Source organism: Psammomys obesus, unplaced genomic scaffold (genome assembly GCF_907164565.1).
Source record: "Psammomys obesus unplaced genomic scaffold, mPsaObe1.curated_primary_1811, whole genome shotgun sequence".
Taxonomy (NCBI): Eukaryota; Metazoa; Chordata; class Mammalia; order Rodentia; family Muridae; genus Psammomys; species Psammomys obesus.
The window spans coordinates 25,219,836-25,235,697 of record NW_026592890.1 but is presented as its reverse complement, the minus strand read 5'-3'; positions in this window follow the sequence as shown (position 1 = coordinate 25,235,697).

The following is a 15,862-nucleotide window of genomic DNA, read 5'->3' as shown; positions in this document are numbered from 1 at the left end:
AGAGAGAGAGAGAGAGAGAGAGAGAGAGAGAGAGAGAGAGAGAGAGAGAGAGACATCAAGTTGGGTTTGTTTGGCTTCCAGGTCATAACATTGGAGGAAGTCAGGACAGGAACTCAAGCAGGATGGAACCTGGAGGCAGGAGCTGATGCAGAGGCTGTGGAAGGGTGGTGCTTACCGGCTTGCTTCCCATGGCTAGTTCAGCCTGCTTTCCATAGAACCCAGGACCACCAGCCCAGGGATGGCACCACCCACAATGGGTTGGGCCCTCCACCATCCTTCACTAATTGAGAAAATGCCTTACAGTTGGATTGCATCAAAGAAATCTTTCTTCTCTGATGGCTCTAACTAGGGTCAAGTTGACACACAAAACCAGCCAGTAAGTTGGGTTTGGACTTAAGGGTTGGTGTTGAAAAGAGTTATTACTGGAAGGGTGCATTTCACAGGTGAGAAGCACATGAGGGGGCAGAATGTATAATCTGAATGTATCCATCCAGTCTTACACACATTTATCCTAAAAACACGCCTAAGTGTTAATCAAGAAACCATACTCCCTCACTACCACAGTGAACTTAACAGTGTTGTCTCTGTTGAAGGGGATGAGAAATGGTCCTCTCCCTGTGAAGGGACTGTAACAACCTGACCGACCAGACATTCCTAGCTGTGTTTCCCCGCAACCTGATTAGCCAGCTGGGGGAGGGGCCTGGTAAGTGGATTCCATTCCTGCCGTCCTTCCTGGGACTGGTGACCACCAGAGCCCTGGAGCAGGGCCTTTGAGGAAAGGCACTTTCCTTTGACAGGAAACTCCTGGTTTTCTGGTGCTACATTCGACAAGTTGGGTAAATATGCCTTAATTTAGAATTCAGAATTAGGAAGCCCACAGGCCCAGGGGTGTTAGCCATATTCTCTCTCTCTCTCTCTCTCTCTGTCTCTCTCAGTTTTCCGATACAGGGTTTCTCTGTGTAGCCATGGCTGTCCTGGACTCCATTTGCAGACCAGGCTGGCCTTGAACTCACAGAGATCCACCTGCCTCTGCCTCCCTGAGTGCTGGGATTGAAGACGTGGGCAACCATGCCTGGCTTGAAAACATTTTTATTTCCTTGTGTTTTGAGACAGGGTTTCCTTGCAATGTGCATTAACGCATGGGTTTGGTAGTGTATGTTGATACTTGACATGTATTTAATGTATGCACCCCACATTTTATTAATTGGGGTGCAAAGTAAAAAAAAAATGAATGTGGTTTTCCTGGAGACAAGGTCTAAAAAACACTTTACAATCACCCAGCATTTGTCAACCTTCTGCAGGCTTTCCAACAGCTCAGCCTCAAGCCAAGCTGCAGCCTTTAACCTCTGCTCAATTGTTTACTTTTATCCCAAGAAAGTTGGGAAATTGCCAATATGTACTTGCTCCCCCTAACTGGGAGTGAAATGGTGCTGGTGTTAGAAGGCCAAGTTCTTGGGAGGCACTGACTGAATGCACATTACAGGATCTGTGGTGCTTTGTGTGCCAAATGTGCCTTCATTAGGACCAAGCCTGCTTTTCTCAGCCAGGAGCAGTATGTCCTTGTAAAAAGGTTAAAGGCCTGGCAGGGTTGGAAAGGTAAATTTACAAAAAACAAACAAACAAACAAACAAACAAACAAACAAAACCCAAAAAACAGCCCACAAACGTTGAGTAATAAAAAAAAGAAAAGAAATTAATGGGGCTGGAGAGATGCCTCAGTGGCTAAGAGCACTGGCTGCTCTTCCAGAGGTCCCGGGTTCAACTCCCAGCACCCACATAGCATTTCAAGACTGTCCATAGCTCCAGCTCCGGGGAATCTGACACCCTCACACAGATATACAGGCAGGCAAACACCAATGCACATGAAAAAAAAAAAATGAGGAGCTGATAGTGTGCTTCAGTGGTAGAGCACATGTTTAACATTTGTTAGACCTTGGATTCAGTCCTCTCTCTCTCTCTCTCTCTCTCTGTGTGTGTGTGTAGGTCAGAGGTTGGCATTTCATATCTTCCTCTAATGCTTTCTACCTCGCTCTTTTGAGACAAAATCACTCACTGAACATGGAGGTTACTGATTTAGCTAGACTGGCTGGTCATCAGGACCCTGGGGTCCTCCTTTCTTTACCTCTCCACACTGGGATTACAGATGGGTGGCACCACACTTGGCTTTTTAATGAGGGTTCTGGGTGTTCGAATTCAGGCCTTCACATTTGTGAGGCAAGTACTTTACCAACTCACCTACCTCTGCTGCCTCCCCAAAAGACTTATTCTCTGTTTTCAAAGTTATGTGTTTGTTTTTAGATATACATTGTGCTGGATAGTTTTATGTTCAGTTGACATGAGACAGATTCATCAGAGAGGAGGGAACCTCAATTAAGAAAATGCCTCCATAAGATCAGGCTGTAGGCAAGCCATAGGGTATTTTCTTAGTTATTGATGCGGAGAAGGTCCAGCCCATTGTGGCTGGTGCTATCCCTGGGTTGGTGGTCCTAGGTTCTATAAAAATGCAAGCCTGAGAGCTGCCCCCGCCCCTCACTGGCTGCAGCACTTGGGAGAGGCACCCCTCAGCCTCACCTTTGCAGCACAGTAGAGCTGGCCCACCCCTTGCTTGCTGTGGCATTGGGTGTCTTAGTTTGGGTTTCATCGCCGTGAAGGGATACCATGACCATGGCAACTCTTATAAAGGAAAGCATTTAGTTGGGGCTTGGTCACAGTTTTAGAGGTTTAGTCCATTACCAACATGGTGGGATCATGACAGCCTGTAGGCAGACATGGTGCTGGAGAAGGAGCTGAGAGTTCTACATCTTGATCTGCAGGCAGCAGAAGGAGACTGTGAGTCACACTGGGCTTAGCTTGAGCATAGGAGACCTCAAAGCCCACTCCCACCATGACACACTTCCTCCAACAAGGCTGCACCTCCAAATAGTGCCACTCCCTATGTGCCAAGCTTTCAAAGAAATGAGTCCATGGGGGCCGTTCCTATTCAAACCACCACAGTGAGCTAAGGGGTGGGCAGTGCTGGAGAGCTGGGCTGGTGGTGTGGCTACAGGAGAGCCGGTGGGCTGAACAACTTAGCTCCTACCCAGCCCCAGATCCGGGGCTTCGAGTTGGCCTACATCCATGCCACCTGTGAACTGCTGAAGTGTGTGAATGTTTTGCAGATCCAAATTTGCAGGATTTCCACGACACAGGGAAACAACAGGATATCCAGTGAGGATCCAGTATTGATAGTGTAACGGAAGCCAGAGGCCTTGAACCAGACTAATAACTCATTGCAATGAACATTTGCAAGTAGAGATGTGTGGACAAAAGGGTGTACTGTTTGATATACCATGGCACACTGCAGCTTCCATGAAGATATTTTTTCTATTTTTTTTTCTTTTCTTTTAGGGGAGGTTGCAAAGATGGAGAGAAGATATGAAGAGACTGAAGAGGAGTGGAATTGGGTGCATGATGTGAAATTCCCAAAGGATCTATAAAAAGGTAAAAAAAAAAAAAAAAAAAAAAAAAAAAAAAAGCAGGCAAGCAAGCCACAAGGAGCAAGCCAGTAAGCAGCACCCCTCCACGGCCTCTGAATCAGCTCCTGCCTTGAGGTTCCTTCCCTGTTTGAGTTCCTGTCCTCTGATTTTCAATGATGAGCAGTGCTATGGAAGTATAAGCAAAATAAGTCCTTTTCTCCCCAGTTTGCTTTGGTCACGAGATTTCATCATAGCAATAGTAACCCTAACTAAGATACACATTTTGGAAAAAAAAATTGTATGATCCACACTGAAGAGCTAACAGTGGTTACTTTTCCCGGATGAAACTGGGTATTCAATCTGGATTTAATTTTTGTATGTTATAAATCCCCCTATTCATTGAATAATTTTACAATGATCTTTTACTACTTTCACTAGGTAGGTGCTCTACTGATGAGGTACATTTCACCCCATTTGATATGTTTTATTATGTGATGATTATTTACATATGGAAGTACATACTATAAAGTCAGTTCTTTTAAGCTTTATCTTTCCCTGTGTCTTGAGTTGAGAGTTCCAACTTTTTTTTTCTTTTCTTTTTGAGATAGGGTTTCTGTGTAACAGCCCTGACTGTCCTAGAACTCACTCTGTAGGCCAGGCTGGCCTTGAACTCACAGAGATGTGCCTGCTTCTGTCTCCTGGAGTGCTGGGATTAAAAACTACTAGGAACCGAACTCTGGAGCACAAAGCACTCAACCACTGAGCTCTCTTTCCACAGTCCTCGGATTCAGTTTTTACTCACGTCTGTGCCTGTTTGCCCTGCAGTGTTGAAGCAGTTTCTAAAAGCACAGAACTTGACAACTTTCTGTTCTGCTTTATTGCTGGATGCCTTTATCTTATCATAACTTAGTGAGAGGGTTTATTACCAGAGTACTGGCAGTCCCTGTGCTGGCTCTGAAGCCAGAGGGATAATGTTTGTGCTGAGGCTGCGTCATGGGTTGTGCAGATGAATGGCAAGCTAATTTTGCACTGTCCTTTCAGTGCTGTCTCTAAATAAATCAGCTCCCCTTCCTTCCTTTCTTTTTTTTTTCTTTTCTTTCTTGAGACAGGGCTTCTCAGGTTTCTCTGTGTAGCCCTGGCTATGATGGACTCACTCTGTAGACCAGGCTAGCCTTGAACTCACAGTGATCTGCCTGCCTCTGGCCCCCTGAGCACTGGGATTAAAGGCGTGAGCAGTTCCTCTTTTTTTCTGACTAGTCACTGTAGTGTCCTCTGTGTTCCCGCCAACCAAAACAAGGCTCTGGGTCCGGAATGAGGCCAGGGCACAGGTGTGTGTGTGCAGAGTCGACAGACCAGTTACGCAGTACTCATGTGAGTCCCTGTGCTTGTGGTCAGAGCACTTCCAGCTCCTGTCTCTCTCTGACAGATCCTCCATTGTTGACACCCATGTCTCTTCATCCAATCAGATCATTTATAGGACACAAATGCAGGCATGCCTGTAATGCCAGCACTCAGAGACTGGGATCAGGAGTTTAAGGTCTTCTGGAACTACAAAACAAATTCTATGTTAGCCCGACTTACATAAGACCCAGTTTCTAAAACCAAATAAGCAAGCAAACAATCAAATCAAAACAAAAACACAAAACAACAGAGACATAGATTCAAAGGTAAGCTTGTTATTTTTGGAGTTTTGGGGCAAAGTCCTGGCTTTCAAAGTTCTAACGGGCGAGAATCTGTCACTCACCCCAACATGGTAGTCAAGGTGATAAATAGCAGAGAAGGGATAAATATGGATACATTAGGGAGATAAGGTAAAACCACTGAGCGTCCAAGTCTATCTGGAGTTAACAAGAACGATGAGGCTTTGAGAAAGGAACAGAAGGAAGGTAGAGGAGGAAACTGTGTTCAGGTTTGTGCTCTGGTCAATCTTAGGCCTGGTTCTGCAAGAGGGTCTGGCCAAGTTGTTACTGTAGTTACCACTGGTGCTGGCTAGTTTTATGTCAATTTGACACAAGCTAGAGTTGTTAGGATTGTGCAACGAAATTACACGGAGGGTTCATAAATCACACCCCAAGACTGGTTCCATGTGGGAGGTTTTATTAAGGGAAGAGGGAGGTGGTCACAGAGACCATCTCTGGGCAGGGTAGGAGAGAGAGAGAGGGAAGAGGGAGGAGAGGGGGAAAGGGAGAGGAGACAGAGGAGAGAGAATGAGAGAGAGGGAAGGAGGGAGAGAGGGAGAGAGAGGAAGAGAGAGGAGGGAGAGAGAGGGAGAGAGAGGAGGCAGGGAGAGAATGAGAGAAAGGGAGAGAAAGGGAGGGAGGGAGAAAGAGGGAGAGAGAGGAGAGGGAGAGAATGAGAGAAAGGGAGAGAGGGAGGCAGAGAAAGAGGGAGAGAGAGGGAGAGAGAAGGAAAGAGAGGGAGAGAGAGGGGGGAAGAGGGGGAGAGAAGGGGAGAGAAAGGGACAGGGAGAGAGAAAGAGAGAGGGGTGGTGGTGATGCAAGTTCTCTTATAAGGTGGCTGAGAGCAAGTGTAGGTGGTTTCAGGTAGTCCAGGGGTGGTCCACAGGTGGCCTCACAGATGCCTGATATCCTGTTAATCAGGTCCCTTGGGGCTGGCCATAGAGATGCCTGCTTACAGATCTCAACAAGAGTTATCTGAGAGGAGGGAACCGCAATTAAAAAGTGCCTCCATATAAGGTACGGCTGTAAGACATTTTCTTAATTAGTGATTGATGTGGGAGGGCCCACCCCATTGTGGGTGGTGCCATTCCTGGGTCAGTGGTTCTGGGTTCAATAAGAAAGCAGGCTGAGCAAGCCAGTAAGCAGTACCCCTTCATGGCCTCTGCATCAGCTCCTGCCTCCAGGTTTCTTCCCTGTTTGAGTTCCTGTCCTGATGTTCTTTGGTGAGGAACAATGATGTGGAAGTATAAGATGAATAAACCCTTTCCTCCCCAACTTGCTTTTTTGGTCATTGTGTTTCGTCACAGCAAGAGGAACCCTAACTTAGAAACCCTAATTTAGAAACCCTAAACTTAATTTAGAAAACTTTATTGGGGCTCTAGGTGTAGTTCAATGGTAGCTAATATGCCTAACACTGCCAATAAAAGAAAATGCCAAAGAACTTTACAAGCAAAATGTGCTCATTGTTATTGGGGGAGGGTCTTGCTTCAATGTCAATGGTTGTTGACTGATAAGGGCAGCAGATGTTGAAGAGTTGAATGGCTAACGCAATTTCTTAAAATAATAAAAGCAAGCGCAGGGACAGAGTCAGTGGCAGAGTTCCTGCCTGGTATGAAAAAGATTTTAGATTTGATCCCCAGGTATGCAAACTAGATTAACAAAGGAGCACTGTGGATTGGCCACATCTGGGCTGGAGAGATGGCTCAGTAGTTAAGACAGTGTGTTGCACTTGCAGAGGGCTTTCGGTCCAGGGGAACAGATGCCCTCTTCTGGCCTCTGCAGGTAATTGTACTCATGTGCACATACCTCTTACACAGAGTCATGCACAGTACCAAAAATGTAAAAGTTAATCTTTCAAAATTTTGCCACATCTATTGAATTTTCCTTCTATAAAAGATTTTGCTGTTGGTGGTGGTTTTGTCCATAGTAGAGGGTCTTTCAAAATTGGAATCCAGGTGACTTTACACCTGGATTCTGCCAGGTGCTGCAGGTGGAAGATGGCCACAGAAAATTGGACTTTCTCTTCTAAAGTCCTACCACTGTTTTTTCCAACTAAGTTTGTGTATTTGAAGCCTTCTGCTGTTATTTCAACAATATCTACTGCATCTTCACTGAGAATAATTAGATTACATTTCTTTTATGTTTGTTTTGTTTTTTGAGACCGGGTTTCTCTGTGTAGCCTTGGTTGTCCTTGGCTTTGTAGACCAGGCTGGCCTTGAACTCACAGAGATCCTCCTGCTTCTTCCTTCCTGAGTGCTGGTCTCACAAGTGTGCACCACCATGCCCTGCTTAGATTAGATTTCAAGAAATGCCTTTCTTTGCTTTCTCACTAGCACCAACTTCAGATTCTTATAATTCTCTTGCTATTTTCACCACACCTACAGTGAAGTTTTGACTCCTTCATGGTCATCTGTGAAGGTTAGAATCAACTTATTCTAAACTCCTGTTAACACTGATAGTCTGACTTCTTCTTTGAGCCACAGATGTTCTTTATGATATCTAGAATGGTGACTGATTGTCAGGTTAGTGTGCCCCAACCCCTCAGAAGAGTTAGTATATCAACTATACATTAAAGTATTCATGTTTAAATAATAAGACTTAAAAGTTGAAATTACACTTAATCCACAGATTCCTGAATAGCCATTATGTTAGTAGGCATGAAAACAATGTTGTTAATCTTGTCATCTATATCCATCAGAAGTCTTGAGCGACTAGGTTTGTTGTCAAGAAATGGTGAGATTTTGAAATGAGTCTTTCTCTGAGCCGTAGGTTTCCATGGGCTTAAGGTATTGAGTAAACTATGTTTGAAAAAAAAAAAAAAAAGATGTGCTGTCATCTAAGCTTTGCTCTTCCATTTGTCAAGCATAGGCAAAGGTGATTTTGTGTAACTCTTAAAGGCTTTAGGATCTTGGGAATGACAGATAAGCACTGGCATCAGCGTAGAGTGACCACGTGATGGGGGTGTGGCGGCATTGCACACAGGAAATCCCAGCTCTTGGGAGGCCGAGTGCATTAGTGACTCGTCTCACGAATGTGACAAAACATCAGACAGGAAGCAATCTCCAGAGAAGAACGGGTTTATTTTGGCACATAGGTCAAAGGAAGAGTCCTTTATGGTGGAAAGTGATGGTAGCAGGAGCTTGAGGAGGACTGGCTACATTGTGTCTGATGTCAGGAAATCAGGGGTGGATAAAGGTAATACTTAGATTTATTGCTCCTTTTTATTCAGCCAGGGACCCCTCGGAATGGTACCACTATTATGGCTAAAGAAGCTCCATTTTATTCTAGGCATCCATCTTGGTACCCACCAGGCATTTGTCTGTGATTCCAGTCCCAGGAAGATAAATTCCCAGTAGCCCTGACTCAGTGATCCACATCCAAAAATGTACACCCTTGACCATATATTTGTTATGATATGACTCACTGCTGTTTTCACTTCTGTAACTTGTTTACACAGATACCCATAAGTTTTGAGTTGCTTTAATTTGGCAGAATAGAACAGTTTTTACTTGCTTGAGTAGATTTGAGGGTCTTTGTGTGGTTTCCTCTTTAAAAGTCCTTCCCCATTCCCCTCCTTCATGACAATCTCAAACTTGGCTCAGAGATTGTTTTTCTTGCAGGCAATCAATGTATCTTTTAATTGGATTAAGTCTACGGTCTTTCCCAGGGCTCACAAACTCCATAATGCCAGCCACAATTCAGTGAGTCTTTCTACTGCACTTAACTGAAAATCAACAATTTCACGGGCGGGCACAGCAGAGGGTAACCTACCTGGATAATCCCTCACAGATGTGCCTACATAATGACTCCCAGGTGTTTTCAGAGGCTTGCATCCTAGATGCCTTCAGACCATCTCAAGTAGACGGTGGTAACTATCACTGAGACAGGAAGATTGGGAAATCAAGACCAGCGTGGGCTCCGTAGCGAGACCTTGTCCCAAACAATACATAGTCAAACAAAGCACCCCACATGAAGTCACCAGTTGTATTAGCCTCTAACAAGAAAGGCAGCTGGCATGTGGCTAGGCACTGATTTCTCCTCCGTGAGAAAGCCCTCCATGGCATCTTCCTCCATGGACAGTTGTTGCTCTGCATTCAAAATCTACCATGGCCAGGGGTGGGAGAGGCAGCTCAGACCTCAGGAGTGAGCACTCGCTACCCTTACATGGAATCAGAGTTCAGTTAACTGCTCTCAGGCTGGTTGGCTTATGTGCTCAGTCTGTTGAGTCTCATGAAGTACCCTTTGAGCCCTTTCTGAAACATTACTTGAAGCCTCCTCCCAATGTGACCCACTGTATGGTAGAGCCTGTTGACTTTGTACAGTCTAATTGCCCTACCCCCCACAAATAGTCTCTAAAGTGTTGTGTTGCTTAATAAACTTGCTTGGCATAAGACTTAGCTCATGTAAGCTCTCCCAAACCCAGCTTTTCTGTCTTCCTTATCTTCTCATCTCCTGGATAACTCTTACTTAGGAATCTGTCACTGAAGAATGACATGCTGGTCCAGGTCAAGACAGATAAACAGACAGACAGGATAAAAATCAGAACCTGAGGCTCACTCATACACAACACTGAGATGTCAAGTCATGATCATGAAACATTTCTAACTGTGATGTTCTTAGTCCATGAGATTATTATAGGAATGAAAGGACACTGTAAAGCTGGGTTTCCTAACAGCACTTGTCATATTGGTGTTCAGTAAATGTTTCTTTTTTTTCCCTTTCTTGTGCCCTGGATTGTGGATATGGCTCAGTAACAGAGCATTTGCCCAGTTCAAGGGTCTGGATTCAATCCTTAGCAGTTTTAAAATAAATACATAAAAAGAAAAAAATTAAAATTCCTTTTTAATGCCTTACCTAGAATAAATAATTTTCTTTTCTCATCAGATATATTGATGATAGCATGTTCTACATCCGTGAGAAATGTAAAGTATAAAAACAATCAGCACTTGCTTATTAGCATATAAGATGCAAATAATAAGGTTTTCACAAAGGACCAAATACAGCTTATGAGAGATACATTAAAAAAATTAGAAGTTCAAATTGTGGAAACTTGAGTAGGTAGAGTTACTTACCATCATACAGAGCTGAACTTAGCTACCTTACAAAAATAAGCAGTTACTAGAATGAGTTTAAAATGAAACACTGAGCTTCCTAATTACCTTACCCAGATAATTACATAAGGAAGTTATTCTAGGGACCATTTCCATCTATTAAGTTATAAAAGAATATATCACATGGGTCCTTGTCCAAAGAACATCAAGTAACTTAATGGAATAGATTAAATTAGTATAATTGGAGATTAATTGTTAATATAACCAGATGTGACTTTTATAAGTTTTTTTTTAATAGTAAGAAACTAAATATAGATGAGGTACAGGTTGAATTTCTTCTCTTGTGTAACTAAAAACCAGCAGAGGCTAAAATAAAATTGCCAAAGAAGCTCTCTAGAAATGAATTAACTATAATCCATTAGAACTCTTAACTTAGGCAGAGAACAAGTTCTCTGTCTATTATGGACATGGCAGAACTCCAACCAGAAGGCCTGTGACCTGTATGAAGCGGGTAGACAACCACCAGGAAGGAGCGTAGCTCACTGTAGACATCTTACCTAAGGCTGCACTGCCCTGAGTCTTAACCCCAGCACTGCAAATAAAAAAATCTTTTTTTCTTCATACCTACTAACACAGACCAATTCTCCATTATCTTCAGTATTAAAGACACGCTAAATGAACATATATTGAAAACAAACCACTGAACTCTAAGCCAATCTATGTCTTGTGCTTTATAATTTAAAGTAGAAATATTAAGCTAGGAGAGTCTCCATAAATTCAGGGCATCCTAGTCTACACAATGAATTCCAGGCCGACCAAGGGACTAAGAGACCCTTTCTCCAAAATACTCTCCACCAACCAACCAAGGAATAATGTACACACACACACACACACACACACACACACACACACACACATGCATAGACATTCCTGTGAATTTTATAAGAGTTTAAAACTCAAATAAATAACTGGAAAATTTGAGAGATGTCCTAAAGTACTATTTATGCCATTTTGGCTATCATCCATAATGTAGTATTTAATGACATTATTGCCTATATGCCCTATGGAGTATCTTTAAGTCTGCTATATAAATTGAAGTTTTTCTCTATCAAAACAATCTAAATCTACAATGTTTACATTACAGCACAGCACAATGAAGAGGATACAATTATTCAACCAATACCAAATTATTTATAATATTTTGTTATAAAATAATAGTCATATTTGCGTATATTTTTTGTGTATTTGTCTGACTTTTTTTTTCTTTTGGGACAGGGTCTCAGTATTAAAGACACACTAAATTAAAATATATTGAAAAACAAACCACCCAAACTCTAAGCCAATTGTTGTCTTATGCTTGTGGCATCAAATTCACAGAGATCCACTTGCCTCTGTCTCTTGAGTGGTACCATGCCCAGCTGTTTTATTTTGTGTTTATGGGACAGGGTTTCACTCTAGCACAGAGTGTCCTGGAATTCGCTGTATGGCTCGGGCTGACTTCAAACACCAAGCAATCCCCTGCCTTAGCATCTTAAGTACTGTGTTATAAATATGAGTCATCCTACCCAGAAGAAAATAGGGGTCTTTGTAGATGTAATTAAGATGTGGTAATATGAAATTAGAACTCTAAATCTAGTGATTGCTGTCCTTGTAAGAAGAGAAAAGGATCTGAGGAAGAAATCCTTGAGGAAACAGGATTAGAGGCCAGGCTCGATGGAGGGCATGATAAGCTGGAGAAGCCAAAGAAGGATTTATCTCTAGAACCAAGGGAATTTGATTCTAGGTACAACGTGATTCCAGATTCTGGGCCACCGACTAGAAGGGAGTAAGTTTCTATTGTTTCAAATCATTACAGTAGTAGGTGGAAACACATACAGTGAATACCAGTGTCTAATCAGTTTTCAAAGTATGATGCATGGTCTCCTGAGCATGCCTAAAGCTGTTTCTGGTAGTCCATAGGTTAGAACCTGTGTAGCAATTTCCTCCTAGTTAAACAGGTTCATTAAGATTCAGGATGTTGGGGCTGGAGAGATGGCTCAGCAATTAAGAACACTGGCTGCTCTTCCAAAAGACCTGGGTTCAATACCCAGTACCCACATGGCAGCTCACAACTGTGTATAATTCCAATTCCAGGGGATCTGACACACTCACACACATACAAGCAGGCAGAACACCAATATACATAGAATAAAAAGAAATAAATCATTAAAAAAAAGTTTCAGGATGTGAACAACTTATAGGTCTCAGGAAATCCCTGAAACTTATTACATTTGCAAGGCTCCTTCTTCCCCAAGCTTATATAAGCGGTAAGAACTGCTGGAGAGAGAAGACTCCCAGATCTGTTGCGTTGCTTTCATATCCAGAGAGCGCCAGGGTTTTAGTTTTTATGAGTCAGTACCCAGGCTGGGGGGTCACATTTTTTATGATGCAGCTGCTTTTGAGTTACCCAGGCTCCTCTAAATAACCTCAATAAACTTTTTAGTGTGCTCAATTCCACTTTGGTAGAATTGTTTCTTTGGTCTGCTTTTCAGTTCCTTATCTAGGGTAAGCAGAAGTTGGTTCATGTCTCTTCAGAAAAAGCTTTGTAACAGAAATATAATATATATAATATATATACTATATGATATATAATATATAATATGAAAGCTTTTTAAATTTGTAGATATTTGCAGTAAGGAAGCCTAAGCATTTACACAGGTATTGATCAGTTATTCCTCACAGTACAAGTAATCATTATCTTCCTCCACTGCCACACACAAAGAAAATGTCAGTTTCTGTAGCTGAGTGTTGCTACAAACCTGTAATCCCAGCACTTGCTGGGTGAGTCAGGAGGATCAGGAGTTCAAGACCATGGTCAGTTACATAAGAAGTGCAGGGCTGGCCTGGACAGAAGGATCCTGATTCAGAAAATAAAAAAGGAAAATGAAAAATCAAAACTCAGGAAACTTCCCTGATCTACATAAGACTGTCATAAAAGAAGTCTTATTTCTCTGTCCAAATCTGACATCTACGTAGCTTATAAATTGTGATGACTAAGCTTGTAAGAATGATCAAGCCACCTCAAGTTTGCTTACTTCTGTTCACGCATGCAGTGAACCTGACTTGAAAGATTTACAGCTCATTTCCCCTGGTGACTGGTCCACTTGAGGCTGGGCAGGCATGCCTTTCCATTTGATGTGAACACAACTGTCAAGATAAGTTTCTTTCATGTGAGTTCTCTGCCTAGGCCCAGTAAGCACACCGATTTAATTTTTAGAGCAGACCTTTCACATTCTTTACCTGAATGCAATTATGCTTGTTACATGTGGGGTTCTTATTTTGTGAAGGCTTTGTGTATTTGTTTAAATTTCAGAATGGGCTGCAACCCAGCGTCAGGGAACAATGCCTAATTTGGAGCTAAGAAGCTCACAAGTGATGATAAGACTTCTGGAGTGCCGATATGACTGGCAACAGACTTGGAACCTTTCGTCTGTTTTCCTGGAAAGATTAAGTCAAAGAGACAAGTAAGGTTCCTGTGTTGTCATGCTGCCTTTTGGAAGAGTTTAATTTTGAAGAGATTTAGCACGTTCAGCTCTCTGAAATAACCGACACCTTGATACAAGGATTGATCAGCTCACTGTGTCATTGTTTTGAAGCCCACTGTGCTTATTGTGTAGAGGGGGAAAAAGTCTTTTGATCTGTCTACAAGAAAACTAATTACATTTGAACAGTTTTAATTATGTGTGTCTTTGTCTGTCTGTGTATGAGTGGATGCAAGTGAGTGCAAGTGTCTGTAGAGACCAGATGCATCCTTGGACCTGGAGTTATAGGTGTTTATGAGAGACCTGATGTGAGTGTTGGGAACCTAATTTGTATTCTCTACAAGAGCAGCATGTGTTTTGTTTTGTTTAGACAGGGTTTCTCTGTGTAGCCCTAACTGTCCCGGAACTTGCTCTGCAGACCAGGCTGGCCTCAAACTCAGAGATGTGCCTGCCTCTCTCTCCCAAGCACTGGGATTAAAGGTGTGCGCCACCACTGCCCGGCTGTGTTTTTCAGGTTTATTTTATGTCTATGAGCGTTTTTTCCGGAAGTATGTGCACCACTCCTGCCTGGTGTCCCCAGAGCTCATAAGAGGACACTGGAGTCCTTGAAACTGGAGTTATGAGCAGTCCTGGGAACTAAGTCTGGGTCCTCTTTGAGAGCAACTGGTGTTCTTAACCACTGAGCAATCACCTTATCCCTGACAGACAATTTTCTTTTTTTCTCTTATGTCCCCATCTGGCATTGGTGTTGCTGGTCTTAGAGAATGAGCCTGGCAGTGCTCTCTTCTACTCCATTTTATGGAACATTTCAAGGAGCACTGGCACTAATTTCCTCCTCGGAGATCTGGTAGAATTCGACAGTGACTCCATCTGAAAATGTAATCTTAATTTGCAAAGAAGGATTTCATTAATGTTATCAAGTTAAAGCAAGGTTGTAGTGGCTTAGAATGGGCCCTAAATCCAAGATAGTTTGTAAGAAGGAGATTTGAATCCACAGACATAGAGAGAAGATGGCAGGGATTGGAGTTTCCCTGTTGTAAAGCCAAGAGTGCAGACAAGCACCAAATGTTGGAAGCCTCAGGGCTTCTCTCTATAAGCTTCAATTTGAACACAGCCCTTGAGGCATCTGATTTCAGGCATATAGCCTCCAGGCTTGTGAAGCAATTCATTCCTGTAATTTTAAGCCAGTGAGTTGGAGGTAGTTTACTGTGATGGCTCTAGGAATTTTGACATAGGCCTGGATGGAGCTCCTCCTTTATCTGGAAGAGTCAGGCAGCCCTCAGCCTGGCCTGTTTCTTAACAATCTGTGTATGAGTTGGCTTTACACACACACTTATGATTTAATAGGTTAGCTTATATGACTGAAGGCTGAATAGTGTCTCCCTGGTTGTCTGCATGCTGAGCCAGAGCCAGTAGTCACTTAGTCTAAGAAGCTAGAAACCTCAGAACAAGTGGGACCAGTGACACAGTCCTAGCATGAGCCGAAGGCCTTGGAAGCTGTCTAGAGAGTTCTGCTGAGTCCATTTTGGAAGGTGGGAAAGCTGGAGTCTGAAGTCATAGCGATGGCAGCCACAGGTGCACTTTCTTAGGGAGAGTGAAACTTGTACTCAACTTTCTCCAACCTCCCAGCCTGTTAGTGCCACCCACATTCAGGATGCTCCTTTCCCCTCAGCTGCTGTTTGACAAGTCATCTGTCTCCAAAGATACCCTCACAGACACAGTTGGGAATGTGCATCTTCTGGGCATCTTCTCACTCAACTGATAACCATCACTGGAGTCTTTAAGTGACCGCCTCAGAGGAATCTTTGCCTCTACAGAAACAGGCTTGCTTACTATCCCTAGTATCCGAGGTTTGAATGTAGTCACTCTGCAGTGACCTATGAGCAGTATAGCTTTGGTATAGACACGGAGCTGAGCACATGGGACATCTTACAGAAGGAAATCTGAGAGGAGTATTTTCCCATCCTTCACATTCCAGTGGGTAAAGGAGCTTGCCACGGAGCCCGACAGCCGGAGTTCTATCTCTGGGATCCACATGGTGAAGGGAAAAAAAAATCAAACCCTGTATGTCACTGGCGGACCTTCACCTTTGTGCCATGGCATGTCTGTGTTCCTGTGTGCTGTGAGTGTGAGGCCGGCCTGGTTTACACAGTGAG